The 22,559-nt window shown below is 43.9% G+C and overlaps 1 pseudogene; it reads right to left on the reverse strand.

Annotated features, from left to right (window-relative positions):
- LOC136581107 (ligand of Numb protein X 2-like) overlaps positions 1 to 22,559 on the reverse strand; it is a 61,612-nt pseudogene that overhangs the window by 2,466 nt on the left and 36,587 nt on the right.

Consider the following 22,559-nt stretch of genomic DNA (forward strand, 5'->3'; position numbering starts at 1 on the left):
CAGGTAAGAGGCCACGGCAGCAGTATACCTCCGGGCTGCGCCGCTAACGCCACACATGAATGGAAAACCCCCTACTGCAGGGGGCCCGCTATAGCTGCGCTCCGGACCGCTGTCAGAGGGCCCAGGTAGGCCTGAAAAGCTGGGGGCTAGAGTGGAGGGAGGGGGGTGGAAGGAGAGGTGGAGGATAGGGGTTCTACTCACCTAACTTATACTCATCTCTCCCCCAACCAGTACAGATCCTCCTTGGATGGTCCTCTCTTTCCCGATATCCAGCATGGCAGTCCATTTCCAGCAGTGTTCCCCACCACACTCGCCATCATGGAAGATGGGAGTTGCTCCAGGGTGGGGAAGACTATGGCTGGCGGGCAATGATGCTTACGCAAGAGCATAATCAAGCCACCTTTTTCTTCTTTGGGTCAGGCATAAAAACAGCACAGTGAACACGCCGTACTGTCCGCCCTTCCCATGAAAGGACAGGGAGACAAGGGAAAAGCCCTGCCTCCCCGTATTCCCACAATTTTTGTCTTTTCCAGAAGACCTACACTAAACATATCTGCCTCCTGCAGACACTAAGCTAAAAAAAATCATTAGTGTGGTATCTACAGGAGGGGTATAGCTAGTAGGAGTTAACACTTTCTGCTTAGTGTCGCCTCCTAGTAGCAGTAGCTATAACCAATGTCTTGGCTATGTTCCCCAATCATACAGACAAGAAATTGGGGTAGGTCTTATTGAGGAAACATGATAACACAAGGGCCTCGTGTGGCAGAGTGTTAAGGCAGCAGAAATGCAGTCCTAAGCTCTCGCTCATGACCTGAAGGTTGCGGGTTCAATCCGTGTGGTTCAGGTAGCCGGCTCAAGGCTGTTCAATTCTTCCGAGGTCAGTAAAATGGCTACCCAGCTTGCTGAAGGGTAAAAGATGACTGGGGAAGGCAATGGCAAACCACCCCGCAAAAACAGTCTGCCAAGATGTGACGTTCCCCTAGGGGTCAGTCATGACTCGGTGCTTGCACCTGAGGACTTTATCTAGTTTGTAACATGCTGCAAATGAAATAAAAGTTTCTTTTGGCTGAGCAAAGTACAGCATCGTATCATTCCATCTTGGAGGGTTATCATAGGATGCAATCCATTTATAGTTATTAGAAGCATCCAGAGACATAGGACTATGGGAAGCTTTGCTGATCAACCACAGTCCAGTCGCCAAAGGCGCTCATCAGCAAGAGATGAAATGGTTTTGAAAAGGGCTTACTCTCAGAAACTAAAAGTGGATATCAGCTGAACTGCTCCATGAGTATAGCAAATCCTGCAGAATCATGTGCTCCGCAGTTACAGTATGCCACAGAATGTGAACAGCTGAATTGCGCAGCTGTAAAGCCAAAAAGAAACAACTGCTGCCGAAGGCTCAAAGAAAAAGAAGGTTGGCCTAGGCAAAAAGACACCACTGGTCTCCCCAACAATGGGAAAAAGTACTTTTCAATGACCAGTTGACCATCACAATTGAATCAAATACAGAATGACTGGCCCAAAATACTACATTAGTCTCCTTACAATGTCATATAATATTGCTGCTAAACTTGGATTCCCCTAACTTAAATATGGTTTAGGACTTTTGAACCGCATTATGTACGTGTGTGTGTGTGTATGTATGTATGTGTGTATATATATATATATATATATATATATATATATATATATTTATTTATTTATATTACACACACACATACATACACACGCACATACACACACAGGATATAGAATATCTACACACCTTTGAAGATGAATAATTTCAGATTTTCATCTTAACCCCTCAGTGCCCACCCAATAGACTTTTTTAGTCCTGCTTTGCTGGGCTTTCCAATGGATAGTGGCAATCGCATGAAAATAAATAAAAAGTTTAAAAAAGTTAAAGATTTAGCTTCCCTCATGGATCAGATCCATGAGAGCAGCTGAAAATACTCACCCACGTCCTCTGCGATGTCCCGCGGCGATTTGGTCCTTCAGGACCGGATGCCGGTCTTCTGCGCATGTGCACCAGACATCATTACGTCAGCCACATTCGCAGAGGGCCAGGTGGCCCTGCAAATGTGTAACCTCATGGCTCCCGGCTACTGCTGTGAATCACAGCCCGGTATTGCCATCGCCAGTGTGCAGGAGCCCTTATGGAATCCTCATGCACATCCTTTACAAATGCCTGAAAGAAAGGAGACAAAGAACATAATAAATAAACCCATTGTGGAAGTATAATGGGCTGCATACATACAGAGAAACAATACATCAGAGTTAGGCATAACCACCAGACATTGGAGAACATGATCTAAAATGCTTAAAGGGATATTACTAAGAAATAACATCCCGGGGATCAGTGATATTCCTTTTCTTCATTAAATAATTTTTTTAATAAGTATTTTGTCATTTTTTCAAAAAAACAACCAATAAACATAATTCCCCAAAAGTCACTCTTGTATACTTGACTTGCAATCCATCAATAGCCACTCAGCGATTACCGAGTCATGAAGTCCATAGCAAGTGGTTTACCACCTTTGTAGGAGGCAATTGGTCCCCCCATCACTATTCCTAAACTGCATTGTTCTTTTTGATGCGAAAAGTAGAAGTGGAGAGGAGCTGCTACCGTTAAAAAAATACATTCTTAATTGATAAGAAAGCATACAGCTCACAGGTCAGCGCAGATCTTTGAGCTGTATGCTTTCTTATCAATAAAGAACATATACCGTATATTCCGGCGTATAAGGCGACGGGGCGTATAAGACGACCCCCCAACTGTCACCTTATACGCCGGGAATAAAGTGTAGGAAAAAAAATCAGTACTCACTTCCCCGGCGTTCTGCGGCGCTACTGCAGGCTGTCGTTCCCTCCTGGTCCCCGACAGAGCATTGCTTTCTAGATGCGGGTCTTGAAATCCCCGCCTCCAGAAAGCTAATGCTGTGATTGGCTAACCCACGTGCTGTCAGCCAATCACAGCCATTCAATGACATCATTGAATGGCTGTGATTGGCTAAAACACACGTGCCTTCAGCCAATCACAGCCATTCAATTACATCATAGAATGGCTGTGATTGGCTAACACATGTCCGCCTTCAGCCAATCACAGCCATTCAATGATGTCATTGAATGGCTGTGATTGGCTGACGGCGTGTGTTAGCCAATCACAGTATTATCTTTCTGGAACACACAATCTACACTGATCTCTCCACCTCAACCCACTGGGATATTACTAAGTAGATTTAGCTGTGCTAACTAAGGAATACTTATAAATCCCTTTTCCTTTTGATTGACCTTCTGCCATGAGGTGCAGCTTCAATGAAATGATAGCAAAGTATACATGCTGCCACTCCATTCACCTGTGCTGCACTTGGCTTCTCCTAGGCAGTCCCATAGGAGCTGCATAGAGTGGCAGTGTGCATGCTTCACCACTACTCCATTCCAGCTCCTGCTCCCCGCCCCACTACTCTATTCCAGCTCCTCCTCCCCGCCCCACTACTCTGTGGATACCACTACTCCCTTCCAGCTCCTGCTCACCGCCTCACTACTCTGTGGATACAACTACTCCATTCCAGCTCCTGCTCCCTGCCCACAAGTCTGTGGATACCAATACTCCATTCTAGCTCCTCCTCCCCGCCCCGCTATTTTGTGGATAGGTTAATTCTGAGAATACTCTTTTAAATATTTTATAGGTGTTTTGTCATGACTATGCTGAAAATCAACTGGCAGGAAAAAAAAGCTAAATCATATTTTTGCAAACTACAGCATTTAACTATGCCCCTCCCCTACTCTAAACTGGTTAGGGTATGTTCACACAGTGGAGTCCGCCTTGGATTTTTGGGGATTCTGCCTGTAATACCACAGCTGGCAGCAATTCATTTCTAAGCTTCAAATTTCTGCAGTGGATTTTCCTCTCTAATAAGCTGGCGTAGTAGTATGCACTACTTAAGTAATGCAGTGTACCATCCTAGCAATCAAATTACTGCATGTTCAAGTCCCCCAAAGAACAAAAAAATAAATAGTGGCAAAAAAGTTCAAGAAAAGTTTATTTAAAAAAAAGTATATACATTTTCAAAATACTCCTCCAAAATTTCAAAAAGCAACACAAAATATGTACTGCAGTGTTTTCAACGACCTCAACAATGAAAATATGTTATTTATCTCACATTGTGAACACCGTAAAAATAAGAATTGCATTTTTCCCTCCGTTCACTACTCGAGCGAGTAGTGCCTTAGCGAGTATACTCGCTCATCCCTAATAATAAATAAAGAGCTAATCTGTCTCCCCACGCCCAACGGCATTGTGGCCTTGGAGTATATGCGTTAGAAAATGTTCGATTTGTGCGCCTGCTCCCGCGTTTTTACGGCGTCGGCAGGTGAATGTAAAAACGCCTATGACCGTGTTGATTAGCCCTTAGAAAGTGGCGATGTTAAGACAATTGCATTTCTTTCAAAATGTGTTCTTTGTGCGCTAAAGTAGTAAAAAAAAGGTTTTTTAAAAATCTTTATAATCTTTGCATTGCAGTAATTATGCTGACCCAAATAAGAAAATGATGTTATTTTTACCAAATAGTGAACGCCCTAAAAACAAAGCTCAAAAACCAATAGTGGGATTTCTGCAAATTTTTTCCCATGCCCCTCTCAAAACCATTTCATAAGGGTTATACAAAACATTAAATGCACCCAAGTGTGGTGCGGTTAAAAAATACAACTCATCCCACAATAAATAAGCCCTCATACAGCTGTCAATGAGTTTTGGCTCTTGCAATGTGATGATAAAAATTGCTTGGTCCTTAAGTAACAAAATAGGCCAGTCACTAGAGGATTAACCTTAATGTCACTTGTAGCAGGTGTCATTAACCCCTTAATGACCAACCCTGTTTTCGCCTTAATGATCAGGCCAAATTTTGGGAATCTGACATGTGTCACATTTAACATAGAATAACTCTGTAAAGGTTTTGCATATCAAAGTGATTCTGCCAAAGAATAAAGATGCAGTCGGGGGACATCGCAGGAGGTCTCAGGTAAGTAATTTCACCTCCCCTCATGGATCGGATCCATGACAGGAGATAAAACTAACATTTTTTTACTTTTACGTGATCACAGTTGTCCATTGGATAACGGCGATCACGTGACCGGAGACAACTCACCACGGCCCCCGTGAGATCTCCAGACTCTCAGCTACATTTGGTAACCAGGAGCGGGGAGATTTTAAATTATGCCAGCAATCCATGGCTTTTGCAAATGCATCCACCATTCTGGCCACGGGTGAGTGCGCAGAAGCCGGGGTAAGGTCCGCGGATAAATCCAGGGTCTTAGGTACATAATTTCATCTTCCCTCACAGATATAATCTGTGAGGGGAGATGAAACAATTTTTTTTTCACTTTTACATGATCGCTGTTATCAATTAGATAACAGCAATCATCTGACTGGGAACCGTATACAGCGGCTCCCGGTCACAGCTCCCTGCTCTCGGCTACTCATACTAGCCGGGAACAGGGAGTTTAAAAATTTCCCGGGCCTCCCTGGCTTCTGTGCATGATGTAATGGCGTCTGGGAAGCATGCGCAGAAGACCGGCGTCAGGTCCTGGAAGACCACAACGCAGCGGGACATCGTGGAGGATGGGGGCGAGTATCCTCACCTCCCCTTACTGCCACGAGGTGTAAAGGGAGCTGAAACCCTTAACTTTTTATTAACTTTACTGTGATCGGTGGCATCCGGTCGATACTGGCGATCACGTGACCGGTGGTCCCCCATAACAGCTCCAGGTTATTGGCTACTTCCGGTAACCGACAGCAGGGAGCTGTCATGTCCACAGCCTGCAGGGCTTTAATCCCCAGGGGAAGCGTGTTTTTATGGCCGTGGGGATTAAAGCTTAGCAAAGCAGGATGCAAAAATTCTATGGGGTGGTCACTGTTATGAGAAATGGAAAGTTTTAAAGGGATATGTATATCTGCAGAGAGAGTAACTAATAAGTGATCAATTGGAGGGATTACCTTATACAGGAGACCTTTCATGTGGATGCAGTATATAGGAAATAAAAGTGGAAGAGACGATACTGTCAATGTAGTGGATTCTAGCCAAAATAGTCAGAAACCCTTTAAATCTTTAAAGAGTAACTACACTTTAATTTTTTTCTAAAATGTACAGAATAGGTGATTATAAGCATTTTTACAATATGTTTTATCAGCCTATTCTGTACAGTTTTTGTAGAAAACCCCCATTCAGCTATGCAGCTCGGAGAAGACATTGCTAACTGCACAACTGAACAGAGAGCTCCCACCTGCATGGTTATCTCTAGTGCAGACACAGACGCTTATATAGAGCAGTAAGTACATTAATAAAATGTCCATATTTAGTTTTATTACATTTATATATTTACATTTTCCCAAAGTGCCCTCCCCTGACATCTGTTATGGAGACCACTCCTGCCGCCGTTCCCTGGTGCTTTGAAGAGAAGCTGCCATCCTGTGTTACAGACAGCTTCTCCTCCTCACAGCATGCCCGTTCCCCGCTGGACCCCATGTACTGACAGTGTCTCAGTGCATTGGGTTGTGACATACTGTAACATAATGTATGTCACAACTCGATGAACTGAAACCCTGTCAGTGCATGGGGTCCCATGGGTAGCGGACATGCTCTAAGTAGGAGAAGCTGTCAGTAACACAGGACGGCTTCTCTTCACAGCACGAGAGGACACTTTGGGGAAATATATTTAATAAAGCTAAAAGGCAGACATTTTATTAATATAAAAGACAATATAAGATTAGGATGTCGCTCCAATGAGAGCAGAGTGACTAAAGATAGGGGGTAAACAAAAAAGAAAATATAAAATAAGAAATAAAAGAACAAGATTGAAGATGGACTTACCCGGTGAATAGTGAAGTCTGGGGGGGGGGGGGGGGGGGGGGCTCCACTATCACCTCCACGTCCAAGTAGGCCTGTAAATAAATATAACACTTGTTGTTCCCTTGCTTCCACTGATCCAGACGGGCTATATCCGGAGAGCCAGCCATTGGTCTGGGTCTCACTAGCAGGTGGGACCCACTGAGTAAAAATGTATGGAAATGTGCACAGCTATGCTAGTTTTGCAAAGGAGTTGCATACAAAAAATACCTTCAGCGCTCTAGGAAGAAATGCTCCCGGGAAAAATGATATTCCAAGAATAGCGTTCCTTTATTATAAAACAAGTTCCACTGTGCAACGCGTTTCGCCCTCTATGGACTTTCTCAAGAACATTTTTGCAAAACTAGCATAGCTGTGCATATTTCCATACATTTTATTAATATAGTGTTCTATATAAGTGGCTGTGCCTGCACTAGAGATAACAGTGCAGGCACAGCGCAGGCAGAAGCTTCCTGTTCAGCTATGCAGTTAGCTAGCTGAAGACAGATTCCTCAGCAACATCTTCTCCAAGCTGCATAGTGGAATAGGTGGCTTTCTATGAAAAATATACATCATGGTCTGCTAAACCATATTGCAAAACGCTTAGAATTGCCTGTTCTGCACATTTTAGACAAACAATATTAAAGTTGTTGTTAAGCAATTGGGTAAAAATGTGTATTTTTCAAAACTTCCCAATATACGCTTTGTATAACTTGCAAATCGATAAAAAGCCAACTGGTCAGACAGAAGAGCCAGCTACATGTTACAATGCAGAAGTGAGGATTAACCTATAGGACCCGCAGATACTGCCCTGTCTGGTGCTTCTCCTACCAGCAATTATGTGCAGTTTATAACAGAGCTAAGGAAGCATCCCAACAAAGACAAAGTTTAGAGTAAGTACGCATCACGACTGCACATGACAGGCACGGACAGATGGCAGAATTACAGCAGTAAAGAATGGAGAATTATTAAGTTCCCCACAAACATTGCAAGAGAACACAATGGGAGAATTGACTTTCCTATTCTCCTAAACTTGCAAAAGTATAATTATACTTGACATGGCGTATTTTACAGTATTTTTTGCAATGTGTGCACAATTGCATGCAACTAATTTAAAAAAAAAACATGTACCAGAGCCCTGAGCCATTGAAATGGCCAATTAGTTTCATGAGTTTAACATGTTCTCCTAGAGCAAGCTACATATTTTTTTGCACAAACGAAGTGCGCAGATGAAATACGTGCATGTATACAAATTCACTGAAATCAATGGGTTCTATTTTCTGTGTCTTGTTCACAAAATTTTCATGCGCTAATGCGTGCGCAAATATGGCTGTGTGAATCCAGCTGAAGCCATGAGCCAGGTGAAAATGGTAAAGATCAGGAGCAAATTGTCTGTTTTGTGAACATTTTCACGATACTGTTGCGATATATAACTGTGCAGAGGTAGTTATATTATATATGTATAAGGCATGGCCTAGAATTCCACAGCAAGAATTGTACCACACAGTTTTATGTAACTTTTTTTCCAGCTTTTCTCCTAGTCCTTCCAATACCATGACAGCATGTATAGGGTTCTCAGCCATTTCTTTGGCAACAGGCTGTAGAGTTACCTCTTATGCTACGAGTCTCTTTGTCGGAGCAAATTGCTCATCATGAAGTTAGTGGTCATGCATAATCACTTTAGTAGATTATCGCTCTACAGCCGAGAGAACCCAGTATTGTAGCACCTTCAGAGCGTACTAATAGTAAGTAGAGTTACATCCGCTAGGCGCACTAAAGCACAAATCCTCAGAACGGGTGCAAGCGTGTCCATTTAAAACCCGCAAACACCCTTATGTACTATTTGCACTTACAAACTACACCTCTCAAGGTAAGAAGGAAGAAAACCCTATCCCTTACTAATCAGGGAAAGTGGGGCACCCCTGCCTAAAAGCGGAGTGATTGTCCCGATAAGGACAGCCCCACTGTCTTCATCTAGTGACCTGGCTATCCCTGATTAGGAACCTGCAGAGATGCACTAGACACACATTGGAAACAACACTGTTCATACACACTGAACACAGAACAGGACTGCACACAGAGCACGTCTGGCCACTTGGACAGACATGCAAAACACGTCACTGTTCACACCAACATACCAGGTTGTGCATACAACATAAAACAGGAACCCCAACCAGAGCTCCCATGCATAAAGATAGAAAATCATAGCTAGTCCAAATGTACTCACTACAGGGGTATAGAAAGTCAGGCACCATGCTGACATAACAGGGAACAGTGTCAGGCATCACCCACCTGACACACACATGACATCAGACATCTGGAGGCCACACCTGCTAAGAGATAAGGAGTAATCTGCGGGCGCATGCACCCCAGAAACCGCAAGGAGGGGAGGGACAGCATGTGTCCAGACTGTCTACAGGGAAGGAGAGAGCAACACTACAGACAGGCATACCAACACCAGCTCTGAGTGGGATAAACTCAGAGATACATAAAATGACCAGCATCAACTACTAAGAGATGCTGGTTTTTATATGCAGCATACAAGGGGGGGTTGGCTGGCAGAGAATACCACACCCAGCCAGCTCGATTAACCCTCATCTGTGAAGCTGTAGTCATGGGCACATGTAGAACCACAGGTCCCAGATACACAACCTTGACAGTACCTCCCCTTTTTAAAAAGAAAAAGGGGCCTCTGGACCCTTTGGGCAATAAAAAAATTCATGTAACTTCTCCAAACCACGCACGTGTACAGGATTTATCTATTAAAGGCCCTGACACCAAGGCAAAGATGGCAAATAGGAAGGAGTAACAAATTGTGCACCTTTACCTAGAAGCTCTGTGCGTTACAAAACCGGCCTCAGTCACCGAAGTCTGCAAAAAGAATGCACAGCCCAGAGGAGAAAAGATGGCAACCCCTCCTGCTGACATAGTGTGCACAGGACTTATCCATATGGCCCTAGTGCCGACGCCAGCAAGAGAGACAATAAAACACAGGTAGCTACCATAGGGGTCTGCTGCAAACGATAAGGCTGGTCATTATGTTATGTCCGCTTGGTGCACTAAAGCGCCAATCTTCAGAACGGGTGCAAGCATGTCCATTTAAAACCTATAAACACCCTTATCTAGTATTTGCACTTACAAACTACACCTCTCCAGGCAAGATGGAAGGAGCTCTATCCCTTACTAATCAGGGAAAGTGGGGGCACCCCTGCCTAAAAGCGGAGTGATTGTCCCGATAAGGACAGCCCCACTGTCTTCATCTAGTGACCTGGCTATCCCTGATTAGGAACCTGCAGAGATGCACTAGACATACATAGGACACAACACTGTTCATACACACTGAACACAGAACAGGACTACACTCCAGGGAAGATGGAAGGAGCCCTATCCCTTACTAATCAGGGAAACTGGGGCACCCCTGCCTAAAAGCGGAGTGATTGTCCCGATAAGGACAGCCCCACTGTCTTCATCTAGTGACCTGGCTATCCCTGATTAGGAACCTGCAGAGATGCACTAGACATACATAGGACACAACACTGTTCATACACACTGAACACAGAACAGGACTACACTCCAGGGAAGATGGAAGGAGCCCTATCCCTTACTAATCAGGGAAACTGGGGCACCCCTGCCTAAAAGCGGAGTGATTGTCCCGATAAGGACAGCCCCACTGTCTTCATCTAGTGACCTGGCTATCCCTGATTAGGAACCTGCAGAGATGCACTAGACACACATAGGACACAACACTGTTCATACACACTGAATACAGAACAGGACTGCACACAGAGCACATGTCTGGCCACTTGCACAGACATACAAAACACTTCACTGTTCACACCAACATACCAGGTTGTGCATACAACATATAACAGGAACCCCAACCAGAGCTTCCATGCATCAAGATGGTAAACCATAGCTAGTCCAAATGTACTCAATACAGGGGTATAGAAAGTCAGGCACCGTGCTGACATAACAGGGAACAGTGTCAGGCATCACCCACCTGACACACACATGACATCAGACATCTGGAGGCCACACCTGCTAAGGGATAAGGAGTAATCTGCTGGCGCATGCACCCCAGAAACCGCAAGGAGGGGAGGGACTGCAGGTGTCCAGACTGTCTACAGGGAAGGAGAGAGCAACACTACAGACAAGCATGCAAACACCAGCTCTGAGTGCGATAAAAATTAGAGATACATAAACAGTGATACATAAAATCACCAGCATCAACTACTTAGGCCTCCTGCAGACAGAGGAGAATTCTCGCAGCGGGATCAGACCGGTGACCCTGCAGTGACCACTGCGGCTCACCTGCTCCCGGCGTCTTCCAGCTCTGCTGTGCGCCGGCTGCCGCCCAGCCAGCGCATGCGCAACGCGGAGCCAGCGTGTCAATAGTGACATTTCTGTGTGGGCCCCTGCAAGGCTCACACATGAATAGGATAGGCCGCGATTTGTTTACCGCGTGTGTTTTCACGTGGTCAAATCGAGGCTGTCTGCATAGTATTGCATAATCTAATACAATCCTATGGCAGCAGGCATGGGTGGAAATTCTGCGGGAAATCCGGCTGTGAAATTTCCGCTCGGGTGCAGGGCGACATAGAGAGCCTTCACACTTACGATATTGTTGGGGTTTTTTTTAACGCTACTGCCAGTAGGACTTTCTAATATTAAAAACACATTGCACAAAAATTGCAAGTTTTAAACAAACGCAGCGATAGCGCAATCGCAAGTGTGAATAATATAGGTATTTATATGCAGAAGACAAGAGGGGATTGGCTAGCAGAGGATATCACACCCAGCCAGCTCAATTAACCCTCACCTGTGAAGCTGTGCTCATGGAAACCTGTAGAACCACAGGTCCCAGACGCACAACCTTTAACATATAGGTTATAGAAAAGAAGCATAGAGAAAGCAAAAACGGTTCATAAAACACAAATCTAGTGCGCAGCATATAAACGACTTGTTTGGCACAATTTGAGACAGAACTCTGTTTGCTTTATTAATTTGCCCCAGTGTTTCATTTTGCAGTCAGGTCTGTGTAGTTTAGGGAGCTTAAAGGGGTTGTCCCGCGAAAGCAAGTGGGGTTAAGCACTTCTGTATGGCCATATAAATGCACTTTGTAATATACATCGTGCATGAAATATTGGCCATACAGAAGTTATATACTTACCCTCTCCGGTGTTGGCGTCCCCGTCTCCATGGCGCCGACCGAAGCCTTCTTCTGCCCGGATTAGACACACTTGCGCTGTCTGCTTCTTCTGTCCCGCTGAAGGGGCCGCTCCGGCGTGCTCGCGCCGCACAGGTCTTCTACGCATGCGCAGAAGACCTCTGCGGCGCGAGCACGCCAGAGCGGACAGAGGAGGGCAGACAGCGCAAGTGCGTCTAATCCGGGCAGAAGAAGGCTTCGGTCGGCGCCATGGAGACGGGGACGCCAACACCGGAGGGGGTAAGTGTATAACTTCTGTATGGCCAATATTTAATGCACGATGTATATTACAAAGTGCATTTATATGGCCATACAGAAGTGCTTAACACCGCTTGCTTTCGCGGGACAACCCCTTTAATGTGATAACAATCCAGACTCAGACCGATGTCGCACTTGCAAACGTGGTTTTTGCCTTTCCAGTTCAGCCCTGCAAAGTTTCACAAGTAGAATTTGCAAAAACCACTTAACTGATTGTCATAATAGACAGACCGCTGGAATCAGTGTTATAGGCCATTTATACGTAACGTTATTGCTCAAAATATGTTCAAACAAACGGATTTGAGCAATAATCAAATGCAGTGTAAATACATTAAAAAAAATAATAATAATCGCTCACTATTCCTTCACTTGTCATTATTGATGATTTTCAGTCAGCATAAAAACTATTGCTGGCTTCTAGTTACATATAAATGCTCCCTGCTCAGCGCTTAAGGGCTCATGCCCACAAGCTTTGTGGGATACGCCCGCGGATTTACACCGCAGGAGTACAGCGATTAAAATCAATAGAACATGCCACAATTTACCCACGGTAGAATTCCACATGTGAGCATTGGCAGGCAGAAAGCCATTAGGTTCAACAGAACCTAATAGCTGCGGAATTCATATGCGGATATCCGCAGTGGGAAACGCGGTAGAAATCTGTCCGTGGGCATTCACCCTAACACAGAAGGTGAAGCGCTGAGTGAAAAGTCCACGATCCAGTGACAAGCCTGTGTCTAAATGCACTGCACGAGCGCTATCGATCTCAGCGGTGACGTCAGTGCTCATACAGTCGTTTAGAGGACAGTTCGTCCGAGTAAAAAGGACCATAACACTATTCTGTGATAGCCACAGCTCAGGCACATTAGAGGGCATGACAAAGTTCCCTTTAAAACAAGCTACCTTTATCACAGTGACTACTCCTGGTTGATAAATCTGGCCCATCTTTAACTTTATAACTAACCCACTGTTTACGTAAGTTTTTGTGCCAGAATTTTGGCACAGATTGTTGCATTTCAGCCACGCCATTTTTGAACAAGCTGAAAAAGTGTCGTACACATACTAACTGAATGGTATTTAACCCATTAATGATGCGGCCCTTTTTTTCCCCCATTTTCATTCTTTCCTCCTCTCTTTTAAAAAACGCATAACTCATTTATTAGCTCTATGTATCCATCGACGTCGCTGTATGAAGGCTTGTTTTTTGTGGGACGAGTTGTATTTTTCAATGGTGCTATTTAATGTACCATATAATGTACTGAAAAACTTTCCCAAAAATTCTAAGTGGAGTAGAATGAAAAAAAAATAAATAACATTCTGCCATCTTTCAGTTTGTCTTGTTTCTATGACGCATAAGACTGCAACAAAAACGACACGATAACTTTATTCTATGGGTCAATACGATTACTGCGACACCAAAACTATATTGTTTTTTTTTTTTGCTCTATTACTTTTATTTTTTTCAAAGACTTTTCATTTTTTAAATTATGTTATGTCTCCATCTTCTGCGCGCAATAACTTTTATTTTTCCATCGACATAGTTGTAAGAGGGCTCATTATTTGCAGAACGTCCTGCAGTTTGCGTTGGTAGCATTTTGGAATACATATGACTTTTTGATAGCTTTATACTGCATTCCTTCTGGCAGACAGGGTGATCAAAAAAGTGCATTTATTTATTTTTTCCAGGCGGTGTTCACCGTGCGGGGTAAATAATGCGTTACTTTGATAGATCAGTTTTTTATTGATGCAGCGATACCAAGTACCGTGTTTCCCCAAAAATAAGACAGTCTTATATTAATTTTTGCCCCAAAAGAGGCACAGTGTGTTATCTTCAAGGGTGGGGGTTATACTCACTTGGTCCGCGAAGTCCCGGTGCCTCGTGATGGCCTCCGGCGGCAGGCTGCAGTATCCTCCACGCTGACATATCACTTTCTTTCAGGTGACGGAGCTTTGAATACCCAGCCTCCAGCGAAGCGAGCGCTGTAATTGCATCGAGCACCAGACAATCAGAGTCGGAGCTCAATGAACCAATCAAAGCCATTCAGCTGTGAATGATTGAGCGCCGGCTCTGATTGTCTGGCACTCAATCCAATCACAGCACTTGCTTTACTGGAGGCAGGGTATTCAAAGCCTCGTCACCAGAAAGAAAGTGATTTGTGAGCGCAGAGGACACTGCACTCTGCTACAGCGCCACCTGAGACCAGTGCGAGGCATCGGGACATTGCGAACCAGGTGAGTATAACCCCCACCTCCGAAAATAAGACACTGTTCCTCTTTTGGGGCAAAAATTATTTTAAGATTAGGGTACTTTTACAAAAAGGGACAGGGACAGACAATACTGTTGGTTTCATCAAGTTTTCTACTCCCTTGGGCCGAGCTCACATGAGCCGGTCAGATTTCGCATGTGGTAGGCCCACAGTGGATTCCGGCTGAGAGCCTGGGCGGTAAACCTGGTTAACTGTATTCCACATAACCACAGAGACTTGCCGTCGGTCGTGTGCAGTACTTTTTTTGTTTGCATTACCTGCATTGTGGCTTAGCGATGACACGGGTACTCGCAGCCCATACACTATGTTAATTACATATGGGCTGTGGGTCAGACACCTCTATTAACATCAATGGTGACCGTCCACGTGGATTCCGTGGTAGGATAGAACATGCTGCGATTTTTCTTCCGCTCGTGGAATACACAATTTTTACCCACAAATGGGAAGGAAAATTCAAAAATGCATGCCTTTCAATGCCCGCGTTTTACCGCAGATCATCCGCACGGAATCCGCAATTCAAATCCAGAGTTAGATTCATATCTACACTGATTCGTACTGCTGTATAATGTCCTCCATGCTCCTAACTACTGAGGGTACAGAGGAGCAGACAGAGAGAAGCAGGATCCCCATAAGGTGCAAATTATAGGAGATCTCATAGCAGTTAATCTACACCCACTAGCTCGGACAAACAGAATTGGACATAGAACATGCAGAGGTTAAAACTAGTAAAAAATTCCAGATACAAGCCTTATAACAGCCTGATCCTCCTCATGTGCGCACACAGGGGCCGATTCTAAAGATTCCCTGAAGTGTAGTGACGTTTTACTTTGGAGCATGCATTATCCCTGGAATTTTTTGTAAGCAGTAAACAAAACAGGAAAAAGTTGTAGAAGTATTAACCTGGAACAGTTTAATAAAGAATGAAAGTACACTCCCCCCCCCCCCACCAAAATCAATTCTGAGTTCAACATTTGTGTCTGTTCTCAGTCTCATATCTATCAACCTTAAAGGGGTTGTCCCGCGCCGAAACGGGTTTTTTTTTTTTTCAACCCCCCCCCCGTTCGGCGCGAGACAACCCCGATGCAGGGACGTACAGACAGCTTACCGGAGCGCTTACCTTGATCCCCGCGCTCCGGTGACTTCTATACTTACCTGTGAAGATGGCCGCCGGGAACCTCTTGCTCCGTGGACCGCAGCTCTTCTGTGCGGTCCACTGCCGATTCCAGCCTCCTGATTGGCTGGAATCGGCACGTGACGGGGCGGAGCTACACGGAGCCGCTCTCTGGCACGAGCGGCTCCATAGAAGACTACAGAAGACCCGGACTGCGCAAGCGCGGCTAATTTGGCCATCGGAGGGCGAAAATTAGTCGGGCTCCATGGGAACGAGGACGCTAACAACGGAGCAGGTAAGTAAAAAACTTTTTATAACTTCTGTATGGCTCATAATTAATGCACAATGTATATTACAAAGTGCATTATTATGGCCATACAGAAGTGTATAGACCCACTTGCTGCCTCGGGACAACCCCTTTAAGTGAAGCCACTTTTTTTTCCCCTTTTTCAGGTCACGCGTTACTTTAGCCTTCCACTGAAAAAAAGCTGGTGTAGCAGGCACTATAGTTTTGATGAAGAAAGGTTGATCCTCCTTACTCTCTGCATAGCCTCCAACAATGCTGAACCGCTGGCTTTCAAGCGTACTCTTCCATAGTGAAATGTGCCTGCACCAGGGGAGGGAGCTGGGAAGTAATAGCAAATGTCTAGAAGTTGTAGAAACATGCCAACAATTTGGAGGAGATACTGAGGAAATGGGGGAGATATTGAACATCAGTGTTTTCCAACATGTTTAAAAAAACATGCAGAAGGCACAAATTATATTTTACTTGTCCTAGAGTGATTACTTATCTCTATTACATGTTGTACAATAAGGGTATGATTACACATCGCGGAATAAATATGCACCAAAATCCACATGCAGACTTTGGCGTGGATTTTCAGTAAGGAATTCAGTCATTGTAATGAATGAAACCCATGATGAAAATCTGCAACATGTCCATTTTTGGCTGCAAATGTTTTTGTTTGTTAAACCCCGCTCACTTGCCTTGAAATGTACATCATTGTGGTGGGCATTCCGCAACAATTCTGCTGTGTGAACAGACCCCAACTGGTCACACAGGACAAAATAACCTTCATTGTAACACTTCCACAAACCTCCAGGCTATACCTGAACAGATGTAGCCGCTTTACTTTCAACGTAGACAGGTGAAACTCTGGAACCTGAAGAAAAAAGATATTTAAATGGTTCCTACGTACCTAGGAAGGGTTAAGCAGTGAACCCAAAGAGGAGACCAGATGCCACTATTAGGGTCTCTTGAGACTTCAGCTCCTCCTTTGAGAGTCTCTCTGCAGTTAGTAATTCCATGGTTTCGAGGACCACCGTGTGTGATGCAGCATTGGACTTTAATGCTGATACTGCATCCAAGTAACTCAAACCTGTCAGGTCGACCCCATTGATGCTGAGCAGCACCTCATCTAAAAAGAGAAGAAATATCTTTCAGATAAGCAAAGTATGTTCCAAAAATTTTCCACCCGACGCATCAGGTTTCCATGGGTTGGTAACAGCTTCGTTGAAGGGCCACTTTTACATCGCTGCCCCCCCTTTAAACACTCTAGACATTTCCTTTGTGTAGTGCAGCCACTTCCATGTAGTGCATCGTCCTGTCTGATGCTTATCAGACACCATCTTTTTGGTGAGATGTTTTGGTTTCATTTTCACATCAATCCCACGATACATCAGCACAGCATTAGCTAGAGGCTATACCATTTCTACCCGTTGGGTGAACAGTTTAATTATCATTACCTTCCATAATCTGTGATCTCCTGTATTGTAACTATGGGACAGGAGCTGTCTCATCATCGGTAACTGTGATAGGAGTGCCTGTATCCCTTTCGGGGCAGTTTCTGTGGTAAGGTCCTTGTAGCAGCATCACAGACTGAGAAATTGACTAAATTTCAGACAGCATAACCCCCAAGTAAGGGCTCTTACTCACGAGCGAACGTTTGCTGTGGAATCCGTGGTTGGCGTCTGCACTGCGAATCTGCAGCAAATACCGCCTGTTACATCTTATGGAGATCCACTGCTTCCTACCCACGAGCGGAAACCAACTGCGATTTCCACTTGCGGAGGAAAAGTAGCAGCATGCACTATTTTTCCTCGGATACCGTACGGATGACTTTGATTGAAAAGCAGGAATTTTAACAAAAAAATAAAAATCTGTACTGCGCATGTCTGGCGGCTTGCCATGCAGACTATCGGCAGTACAGATGAAAATGAAAGTGAAAAGATACGTGCAGATGGAAAAATCAGCCATGCTGAGTTATAGAAAAAAGGTTATTGCGCTAATCTTGTAATGCCCGTTCTAAAAGAAACCAACACTGCCCACTAGAATATGAATATCATTGCAGAATTACATTATTCTGGAAAGTAACCTTATAGAAAGGTCATTTACCTGGAAATTAGCAATGGTTTTTATTCTAAAAGCACTGCATGCTGGGTAGCCATGCTTTTCCTTCAGTGTATAATGAAAATTGCTTAGAAACCCCCAAAAAATTGCTTAAGGTTTAAATTTTCTATAGGAATTCTGCAGGAATTCTAGATGTCCCCCAGCCTAAGGCCACATTCACCCCTCAGTATTTGTAAACTAAAACCAGGAGCGGGTCCCAAATACAGAAGAGTTACAAATCTTCCCATTAAACTTTCTCTGTGTAGGTTCCACTCCCACCTTTAGTTTACAAATACTGATGCACAATACTGGCCAACATATTTCTGTGTAAAAATAGTCTAAAACAATGTTTTTCATTGTCCAATCTAGCTGGTTTCTTGGGAACAAGTCCAAAAAGTAGCATTTTGTTTTTAATCACTTCATTAAAGCCAGTAAAATGCAACTGGTTCTACTGTGGCAAAATGTTGGAGATAACATACCCTCTGTGTGGACTTCCTTCTAAATGGCTGTGGACTTGGCCTCTTGCGTGCATGGACAGCACTTTCACCATTGCTACTGCTTCCAGACAAAGATTCTTCTTCCTTGACTTTCATGGGCTGCACAGTGCTTTGCCTAAGGACCACAAAGTTCACCCATGCCTCACTTATCTAAAAGAGGACAGACAAAACATTCTGAAGTTCAATAAACAAAGTTAACTATATAGCTTTTACTTTTAAGCAACATTGCATAATTATACAGAACAGTGAAAATAAAAGCTAGTTTATAATATACAGTGATCCCTCGCTATATTGCGGTTCAATGATTGCGGCTTCAGTGCATCACGGATTTTAGATAGACCATATATAACTCTGTTTTCGCTGAGTTTTCCCTATATCGCAGAATTTTGCGGGACATACAGGAAATATAATACGCCACTAGCGTTTGTCAATGCGAGAGTGTACATGGCACACTATTGGCTGACGGAATGTGTTCTGTATCCTGGGCACCAATTGGCTCACTGATTGTAGCATGCTGTTGCTAAAAAGCACATGATTCGTTCACTTTCGCGATTGTTTGGCAGTTCACCCAATAGATTGATTTGTGAAAATATAACGCCGCTACTTCACAGATTTTCACGTATCGCGGGGGTGTCTGGAACATAATTCCCGCTATAGACGAGGGATCAATGTACTTGTATCTGCTATGGAGTACAATGCAAGAGCAATTAACTCTCAACCAATCAACAGCGCTGCAAAGCATCATGTGACATACAATCCAAGAGGTTTCAGATATGGAACACTCAGACTGCATCATGTGACCCTCTGCAGAGCTGCTGACTGGCTGACAGGGATCATATGATTCACCATGTGACTTCATATATCCAGGAAGTGCATTTATTTCAGCTCCCTGTTTAGCACTTTAGGGGTGGGGGTTGTTTAGTGAGTGTAGTTGTACCCCTCAGTATAATAAGGGTAACACACATGTCCTTATTGTAATAGGTGTGTCATAGTGACACGGTCTCTCATCACTTGAGCCATCAGTGACTTATACGCAGCTTTAGGTTCATATATGGGATAAGCTCATAAGACATAACCATTCTCACACCTTGCACTTCACTTTGTGTTAATATGGGCAGTCCAGGGAGGGGTCTATTAATAATGTATTACCTGGATAATCTGTTCTGCTGTCTCAGGAATCCCATGTCGGAGGTCATGACCACGAACCCCTTAAGTGGTGGGTTTCTTACCACCCTGTCGTCCCCACCAGGGCAGGTTTTTTAAATGGGCCAATCATTTAATTTCAACTAATTTTGAGGTCGCGTTCCAAGACTCATAACTTTTTCATTTTCCCATTGGCACGGCCATATGAGGGCTTGTTTTTTGCGGGACAAGTTGTACTTTTTGATGGCATCATTTTTGAGTATATATAATGTATTGTATAACTTTTGTAAAAAAAATTTGTAGGGAGATTGGGGAAAAAAAGAAATTCTGCCATTTGTTTTTTTGGATTTCATTTTTACGGCGTTCAGCGTGCAGAATAAATAGTGTGATAACATTATTCTCCGAGTCAGCACAATTCTGGCAATACCGAGTTTATACAGTTTTTATGTTTTGCTATTTTTGTACATTTAAAACCTTTTTTTTCTTAATGGTTTGCTTTTGTGTTGCCACATTCCAAGAGCCGTACTCATATTATTTTTCTATTGCCGGAGCTCTAGAAGGCCTTGTTTTTGTGGGATGAACTCCTAGTCTTCATTTATCTAATTTTTAGGAACATGTAAAATTTTGATCTCTTTTTATTCCATTTTTTCTAGTGGCAAGATTAACAAAATCTGTAATTCTGGCTTGTTTTTTATTTTTATTTTTCACTGCATTCTCTAAGCAGTATAAATAATGTATTAAAGTAATTCTACAGGCCGGTACGATTACGCCAATACCAAATTGTAATAGTTTTTTTTCTTTTTCACGACTTTTTCACACTTAAAAAAAAAAAGTAATAAAAATCTAAATCATAAAAGAAAAATACATATTTGGTATCGCCGCGTCCGTAAATGTCCGATCTATCAAAGTAGTGCATTATTTACCTCGTACGGTGAACGTAGTGTGAAAAATAAAATAAAGAACACCACAAATGCACTTTTTCAGTCACCCTCTCTCCCAGAAAAAATGCAATAAAATGCGATCAAAAAGTCGTATGTATTCTGAATTAGTACTAGTGTAAACTACAGGACATCCCGCAAAAAAATGAGCCCTTGCTCAACTACGTCGACAGAAAAATAAAAAAAGTTATTGCACACCGAAGATGCAGTAGAAAATAATAAAAAATAAATACCGTATATACCGGCGTATAAGGCGACGGGGCGTATAAGACGACCCCCCAACTGTCACCTTATACGCCAGTATACAGTGGAGAAAAAAAAAAATTCATTACTCACCTGCCCCGGTGTTCTGTCGCGCTCCGGCAGGATGTCGCTCGCTCCGGCAGGCTGTCGCTCGCTCCTCGTCCCCGGCGCAGCATAGCTTTCTGAATGCGGGGCTTGAAATCCCCGCTTCCAGAAAGCTAATACACACGCCGGCAGCCATGACATCATTGAATGGCTGTGATTGGCTAAAGCGCACGTGGCTTCAGCCAATCACACTATTCAATGACATCATTGAATGGGTGTGATTGCTAACACGTGCGCCTTCAGCCAATCACAGCCATTCAATGCTGTCATGGCTGCCGGCGTGTGTATTAGCTTTCTGGAAGCGGGGATTTCAAGCCCCGCATTCAGAAAGCTATGCTGCGCCGGGGACGAGGAGCGAGCGACAGCCTGCCGGAGCGAGCGACATCCTGCCGGAGCGCGACAGAACACCGGGGCAGGTGAGTAATGAATTTTTTTTTTTTACACTACCGGCGTATAAGATGACCCCCGACTGCAGAGCAGATTTTTCGGGGTTCAAAAGTCGTCTTATACGCCGGTATATACGGTAAATGTCTTTGAAAAAAAATATAAGTACTACAGCAAGTCCTCATACAGTGACGTCGATGGATAAATAAAAGAGTTACGATTTTTAAAAAGGGGGGAGGAAAAAAAAAATGGGGAAAAAAGAAAAAAAGGGGCCATGTCACAAAGGGGTTAAATAATGTACTAACTTCCTCCTCTGGGTCATTATGACGCTGGGATACCATATGCGTAATTTAATTTTTTACAAAGTAAAGGGAGACAAGTGTTTTTGTTTTTTATTTTTTTAATAATTTAAAAAAAATTATTTTTTTCTTCCCTTTAGGGGACTTCCACAGAGACCCATCAGGACCCCCTGATCACATTCTAGGGGTCCAATGGTGACAGCCCTTTACATGCTGCAGTCACATAGACTGCAGTATGTAAAGGGTTAACACAGCAGAGATCAGAGGTTTTCTCTGATCTCTGTTGTAAGAGCTGGTGCCTGGCTGTCCTCTGACAGCCAAGCACCAACTCTCCCTGCCACAGAGACCACCGGCCGATGGTCTCTATGGCAACCTGTATACAAAGCAGGAGTTTGAAATTAAAAGCGGGAGATTGCCGGCAGATCGGCAGTATCTCCCTGCTTCTTATTTCAAAGATCTGAACTACTCTGTGTGCGTCTGTGCAGGCAGAGCACAATGCCACAGCTTGTGGCATTGTGCTCTGCAGATCCCATAGTAATACATGGCCCGGAACTCTTCCGGGCTATATCGCTATGGGCAGTGGAGCTTGTCCCAGAAAATTTCCGGGCGTGCCACTCAAGGGGTTAATGAACAATACCTTATCATTACACTTTAGTCTTCCATCCTCTGCAGCCAGGCCACCATCTAATAAATCTAGAATAAAAACGCCACGCTCTTCAGTCTTCCCAACCAGCTTGAACCCTAGAGGTTCTGACCGATCCCACTTCAGTAGAGTAAGGGCTCCTTTCCACTGGCGAGATAATCGTGCGTTTTCAGTGCGATGCGAGAGTGCGAG

Source organism: Eleutherodactylus coqui, chromosome 10, assembly GCF_035609145.1.
Source record: "Eleutherodactylus coqui strain aEleCoq1 chromosome 10, aEleCoq1.hap1, whole genome shotgun sequence".
NCBI classification, from domain to species: domain Eukaryota; kingdom Metazoa; phylum Chordata; class Amphibia; order Anura; family Eleutherodactylidae; genus Eleutherodactylus; species Eleutherodactylus coqui.